Below are 8,216 nucleotides of genomic sequence, written 5' to 3' on the forward strand. Positions count from 1 at the left end.
TTTTCGTTTCTGTACCTATAGAATCGTGGGCAGTAAGTACAACTTTCCTTTTATAGAAAAGGAAAGTTTAGCTCCGGTTTTCTCTTCAAGAAATCTGATCTAAGAAAATGTGAAACTCACATAAGATCAGAATATACCAGCTGGTTAGATAAAAAAGAAATGGGTAACCAAACTTACCATTTTTACCTTTTTCCAAAAATAGGAAAGCTAGACAACTTTCCTTTCAAGTTTGAATACACAAAATAGGAAACCATATTAATACATACCAGCCGAAATTAATAGGAAATAATAAAATATTTTTGTCAATTAAATATGTCAAAAATGGAATTAACATACACAAAAACAATAAAAAAATTACAAAAATACAGTCTCACAGAATTTTAAATATTTTTACGAATTTTTTGATTTTATTTACAAAAAATATACGGTCTTTTTATGTTGTACTCTTGTTAATTTGTTGCTGATTTTTTGTTATTTGCATGTTATTTTTTGTTGTTGTTTTGATGTTATTTAGATGTTATTTTCATGTTACTTTTATGTAGTTTTCTTGTTGTTTTTATGGAAAACCGTAAAAATATAAAAAAAATTATGTAAACGTAAAAATGTAATTTCTTTTACAAAAAATAGTGCCTCATGTAATTATCCCTATTATATTTCAATTAATACACATTTTTACTATTATATTTTTTTTTTTTTTACATTTTTATTGTACAAAGTTTTCAAAAATACTGTGTTTCAGTAAAATAAAAAAAAACAACTAAAACAGCTAAACAATAACTCTAAAATAACTTAACAAATAACTAGGCCCAATCCAAAGGTATGGCAACCGGGGCCTTTGCCCCAGGCCCCACAATTTTGGAAGCTCAAAAATAAAAAAAAAATAAATATAAAATCGGTATATATAATATGTAGAAGTAAATAAGATATATAAAAATGTAATCCTATAAATATTCAAAACCTGAAATAGCATAATTGGCAAATCTCTTAACCTTTCTTCAAGAGGTGAAGAGTTTGACACCAAATAAAGGCATTTTCCATTTTTTTTTTTTTTTTTGTAGGAAACTTACAATAAGAAGTTATTTATTTTTCTTGTGTAAACTAAAAGATATGTTATAAGATTTTTTATTTCCTATAAAAAAAATAATATTTGTATATATTTTACACTTTTTAATGTATAATTGAAAAATTATTTCTTAAAAAAACTTGTGTTAAAAAATATATAGTTATACATTATGAACTTAATATTTATTGAAAATACTTTTAGTTTATTAAATATCAAACCAATATTATATTAAAATTAATTATATAAAAGGTGTTGTTTTAGATTTCTTCCCAAGCTTCTCACTAGCTTGAGACAGCCTTGCAAACAACATGAAAATAGCTATAAAACAATAAAAAGATAACTGCAAAGCAAAAAATAATAAAATAAATACACATATATACAACAAAAGAATTGTGTGAAATAAATTAAAAATATACACCATAAAAAATGTACATAAACTAAATAATAATTGTACAAAAGAAATACATAAAAATAACAGAAAAAACAAACTATAAAACACATAAACATCTAACTATAAAAAATTATAAAATAACAAAAAGACGGCTATAAATCAATAGAAAAATAACAAGACATCAATCTTGTTAAAATATGCAAATCATTCATAAATCAACTCCGAATAAACTACAAAACATTTAAAAAAAAAATACTACATTTATTAATCAAGTAATAGAGATAAAGATACAGAAAGAGTACTTTTAATATTTTTTTTTTGTAAGAGAGAGAGAGTTAAAAAAAATATGAAAAATATGAAAGTAAAATAATCATATTTTAGTAAAAATAACTGTTGAACAAAAAAATATTCTAAAAATTACTTAAAAATAACAAAATAAATACACGTATATACAATAAAAAAAAATTGTGTGGAATAAATTAAAAATATATACCATAAAAAATGTACATAAACTAAACAATAACTATTCAAAAAAGACACATAATGTGCATGCTTTCTTTTCTAAACATTAGAAAGATGCTTAAAGAAATCAATGCTACCACTATTATCCTCATTCCAAAGACAGTGTGCCTAGATGTCAGTTATTATAGACCAATTTCTTGTTATAATGTGGTTTATAAAGTGGTGACAAAAACGATCAGAATTACTTCCAGAAATTACTTTGGAAATTAAAATGGCTTTATAAAAGGCAGGCAGATAGTGCACAACATAATAGTCTGCCAAGAATGGTCAGAGGCTTTGAAAGAAAAGCAAAGAAAATCAGCTAGTCTTTTCAAAATCGATTTGTAGAAGGCTTATGACACTGTAGACTGAGAGTTTCTTAAAAAGATGTTTAACACTCTCAACTTCCCGAGTAAGTTTGTGGAGCTAATTATGAGTTGTGCTTCTTCCCTCTCTTCTCTTTTATGGTGAATGTGTCTTTACATGGTTATCTCCAGTATAAGAGGGGTCTTCGACAAGGGGACCCAATGTCACCTATTCTATTTGTGATAAGCATAGAATACTTGTCTAGAATCATGGCTAGAATTGCCAAGACTTATGATTTTGCCTTCCACCCGAGATGTAAGAGCTTGAGACTTAATCATTTGTATTTTGCAGATGACTACTTATTTTTTGCAAGGGTAACTTCAAATCTACCTTGCTCCTTCTTAGAGGCTTCCAGTTATTTTAATTTGAACACTTCTAGGCTTAAAGTAAATGTTGGGAAGTCTGTTGTTTATGGTTCAGGTATGGACCCTCTTTTCTTTGATAGAATTATTAATATGTATTAGGGCTGTACAAAAAAATTTATAAACCGCCTAAACCGAATAACCCGCCCAAACCGAACCGAAAAAACCGATAAAAATTACAAACCGAAATAACCCGAAAAAATTACAAACCGCCCAATCTGTTAATTGGGCGGGTTGAAAATAGGTCCAACCCGCCCAATTAAACCGACCAACCCGACCAACCCGATTTTGCACTTTTTTTTTTTTAAACTTTTTAGTTTTTATTATATATAATATAAATGATTAAATATATAATAATATAAAGTTATATACTTAATTATTAGTTTTAAAGTCATATATATGGTATTGTACTTTGGTGGAATGTGATATTTTTAATTTATTTTTAAAATTTTTGTTAATTTTGACTTTAAAAAAAAAAAAAAATTGGCCGGTTTGGGCGGGTTAACCCGACCAAACCGCCCAAACCGTTGGTCGGTTTATAGATTTTTTTTTTTTAAATTGGGCGGGTTGCACTTAAATTTTAGCAACCCGAACTTTAGATTGGGTTAGAGAATATATAGGATAAACCGCCCAAACCGACCGATGTACAGCCCTAATATGTATGGATGTCAAAAAAGTACTTTGCCTTTCAAGTATCTTGGAATGACAATTTGTTCAAAAATGATGTTGAAATCTGATTGTGAGGGTCTCGTTGAGAAGATGATAGCTAGAATCAAAACTTAAAGTTCTAGGAATCCTTCTTATGTTGAAAGAATGGTTTTATCAACTCCGTGTTGCTGTCAATTAAATCTTATTAGTCCCAAATTATTAACTTGCCTAAAGTTGTGGTCAAAAAATTATTCAGATTTGTCGAGTTTATCTTTGTAAGGGAGTGAACATGTGTAATGGTACTGAAAATATTGCTTGAAATGATTTTTGTAAACTTAAGAAAGAAAGTGGCTTGGGTTTCAAAGATATAGCTTTATGGAATTAGTGTGCTATTGGTAAACATGTGTAGGCTATTTATTCCAAGAAAGATAATCTTTAAGTAAAATGGGTCAATGATGTGTATCTCAAAAACTAAGGTTGGTAGGACTACCAAGTCCCATTGGAGGCTAGCTATTGCTATTGGAAAAGAATTGTTCAAGTCAAGGAAAGGATAAAATTAATCTTCTCTCAAGAGGATTAAATATCAATTTTTCATAACTGGTTTGTGTTCAAAAATGTCTCAAGGAGACGTAGTTAGATGGCATTATGGTGGCATAATTAGGATAGATTTTGTGCTCCAAAATATAGGTTCATAAGCTGGTTAGCTTTGAAGAGCAGACTTTCGACATATGACAAACTTTGTCAGTTTGGTTATACCAAATCTTTATCGTGTTTATTGTGGTGGAATTAGAGTGGAGAGTCATTCTCACCTCTTCTTTAGATGTGTGTATAGATATATAGTGGTTCAACATGTTTGGTTTTGAACTAAAATTTCTACTCAAAACAGAGATCTTTATGAAGTCTTTGAGTGGATTCGACAATTAAAAGCTTTGAGGGTTAGGAGAAGAGTTCTTTTGAGTGCCATAACAACTATGATTTATTACATTTGGCATGTACTTTTGGATCAAAAGTTACTTACTGTTAAGGTTACTACACGTATTGTTCATAGTGTTTATTTTAGAATACATTGGTTGAATATTACGAAAATGAGTAGAAATGATAGAAAATGGGTGGAAAGCTTTGAATAAAGCTTTGTAACTAACTTTAACTCTTTGTAACTAATATATTATTCTAACTTACCAAAAAAAATTAAAAAAAGTGTTAAAATAGCACATACAATAGATGAACTATTATAAACTAAAAAATTTACCTCACGGATAGTGTGTAGCTAAATGTAGCTATAAAACTTCTAAGTGAGCATACTTCATCAAAACTTTATTTTTTTTTTTATTTTACCTCACACTCTTATATTACATCATACATTAATTTTTTTTTCTCTATATTGTTTAAAGATTATATTTTTTAATATATTTTATTATATAAAGCACAAAAATTTTAAAAATATTAAATGAAAACGAATAAAAAAAAAGAGAGAAATTATTAAAATAATGTTTGAATAATAAATAGTGTTTCTCTACATGTAGAGAAGCACTATATATAATTTGAAATTTTGAGCTATTTTAGCTCACTTGATGGAGTCCCTTTTGAAAAATTATATTTTTGCAAATGCCAATAATTTTCTTTAATAACAGTAAAAAGAAAAAAAAAAAAGAGATAACAGTGCATAATTTAAAAAGTTGACACAAGAGAATTGTATGTGGTATTAGTGTTCTTTCAAACACTACTAGTCCATGGGGCCACGCTCAGAGAATAAAATCAATTAGTAAAGTATCAAAGATTACAAAAGCAATTGACTTAAACAAATTTAGACTCCCTCTAGTGATTTGTCGCAACCCTTTGTAATCCACCTTGCTAATCTGATCTCTGAAACACACCAAGTAGTGAAGTCGCGCTTGAAGTAAGGCTTAAACAAATCTTCTCCGAAGATATATGGTCACTTCCTCCTAAAATGAGACTAGAAAAGTCTTCTCCTGAAGATCCACACTTATTCAAAGCTTCTCTTCAACCTATTCTATGAATAGTATGAGATCATAATAAGAAAACTAAAACTTAGTTGAACACTCTAGGTTTTTACAAATGAAACACTCTTCTCACAAATAAAAATATGAAAATATGAAACTAAAAGAGATAAAACTGTTTGGCTGCTCTCTAAGTCCTATTTATAGAACATAGCAATCCTAGAGACAACCACAAAAATGATTTTCTAGCCGTACAAAACTTTCTTAAAAAATTTCTTGATTTGCAGCATTAGAATCGGGCTCTGCAGCAGCAGATCAGAACCAGAATAGAAATTTTCTAACTTGAACCAAGATCATGAATTCGGACTTCAAACCTATCAAATAAAGTTTATTTGATCTATTTTAATAAAGGCAAAAGCTCATAAAAAAAAATTATTAGAGCACTCCCATCAACTTGTTTACTCTATTCTTTAAAATACATTATCAAAACTCTATTTTATTTATTTTACCTTAAATTTTTACATTATACTATACTATAAAGGAAAAGCATGAATAGTAAATTATAAAGAAGTTTTTTAAAAAATAAAATAATAAAGCATCTGATGTAGCATAAATTTAGAGCATTTGATGTAGAATGTTTTTAATTTATTTCTTTAAACATTTTAAAGAATCTCTAGTTTAAAGCATGTCATGGTGATCACTAATTGCAAGCTTAGTTCAGCATGCCTACAAAATGATTGGTCTAGTAGTGACACCCACCAACTCTACATCTTTGTTGCATTTTTTTTCCTTTCCATAAGGCCCAATTATAAGTATGAACGGGCCAGGCTTATATCTAGTGCTCCCACCATTTCCCATATCTTTATAGAAAGACTATGGCATTGGCATATATGAAACCACTCCATCCATATATTTGGTACAGGTAATTCTTTTTCAAATTGATGATAAAATTAACATGGTCTCAGTATATGAGTATCCAACAACATTCTATATATGCTATTTGTGCAAATGAATATTAAACTCCACTTGTTTAAATTTAAATTAAAACATATGAAACCCCCTAACCAAATTATTACCATAGGGTGTTAGAACATGCTAAAGTGCCTTATAGCAACAATGCTCTAAACAAAACCTCATGTGCTGCTCAACTCCATTTCTCAGAGTTTGATTTTTCTTTCCCTTTCAACTTTGGCCAAATGAGCTAAAACACAATGATAGGTCAATTTTTATTTAATTTGTATATTAGTTTTATTATACAAGTTTATTATTTTACATAGGCACTTTCTGATGTTTACTTAATTATGTATACAACTAATTTGTACCAACTAGAAAGGAAAAAAAAAAAGTGGTACAGGTCATTAATTCTAAGTATGGTGTCAAAATTCATAGTGGAATTAGTAAATAGTGGTATTTATGAAGTTTAAATGAGACTATTTTATAGACTGCCAGCAGTGGACTCTAGTTGGGTTGAAAACGAACTGAAAAGATGGGCCCGTATGGAAATTACACAAAATATTGGAATTTCTTTTAGGATAAGTAGATAAAGTACAGTACTATTTTCTTTTATATTTTTACATTTAATTATTTTTGAAGTGTTTTATAAAGACAATACGAAAATAGTATAAAAAATAATAGAAAAATAACATCAAAATAATATTAAAAAAATATAAATAACTAAAAATCAACAACAAATTAACAAAAGTATAACATAAAAATACATTAAATATCGTATTTTCTGTAAATAAAATCTTAAAAGTTGTAAAAAAACTTAAAATTCTGTACGACCATATTTTTATATTTTTTTTTGTTATTTTTGTGTATTTATGAAATTATTTCTTTTTTTTTTTTGGCTATTTACAAAAATATGAGAGAAAAAAGTTTTTATTTGGGGTGTTTATCAAACCGTCTATACCGCACAAAAAATGTAAGTTCAAATCTTTTGTGGTGTAGCTATGATTTGCATTTTTTTTAAGTTGCCTGGTGTAGTACGGTTTATAATTTTAAATGTAATAATTACAGTTCAAATCATACCGCACACATTATTAAAAAAATACCCATATTATAAATAAAATTTTATGTTTAACATATATTAACAACCCATATAGTTATAAAAGCCTAGCCAACTCAGTTTAGGCAATTTCCTTATCAACCATATTAATATTCTTCCATCAATGAGAACCAAATATTCTTAGTGAAATATCATCTTTCACCTTCTCTTTCTTACGCAGATAGTAATTCAAATATTTTGTGTTAAGACATTTTGACTCAACTAAGCATAGAGAAAAAATTACTTGAGAGATATGAAGAAAAATTTATGTTCACTACAAAACAAATAAAAAGGACTTGTTTTTGTCTTTATTTATTTTTTTTAAAAAAATGATATTTGTATTTTTTAATAAATAATTTTTTTTGTATTATTATTATATGATATTTTAAGGTGTTGAATATCAATACTAATTTTTTAATTATTTATTAAATTAAATTTATGGGAGCATAACAGTATGCTACTTTTTTTTTTGTAGTGTTTGTTACTTTAATTTGACCCTTAACATTTTAGTTATTAATATGTTCATATTTTTATTAACTTCAATCAGAATTTTGAACTTTTTTCTTAAAGTGCACAATAGCATACATATGTGGTACTTAATAATTGATTAACAGTTTTCTAAATTATTTATTAAATTAAAATTTATGGAAACTGATATTGAAATGTACAAATAACGGTATGCTATATTTTGTGAAACTTGATAGTTGATACCTTAATGTGCCCATTAACATTTTCATTATCAATATGTACATATCTTTATTAACTTCGATTAAAATTTTAATTTTTTTTTCCTTAAGGTGCTTAATACCATACTGATGTAGCACCTAATAATTTATTAGCAGTTTTCTAAATCATTTATTGAATTAAATTTTGAGAAAAT

Source organism: Cannabis sativa, chromosome 4, assembly GCF_029168945.1.
Source record: "Cannabis sativa cultivar Pink pepper isolate KNU-18-1 chromosome 4, ASM2916894v1, whole genome shotgun sequence".
Taxonomy (NCBI): Eukaryota; Viridiplantae; Streptophyta; class Magnoliopsida; order Rosales; family Cannabaceae; genus Cannabis; species Cannabis sativa.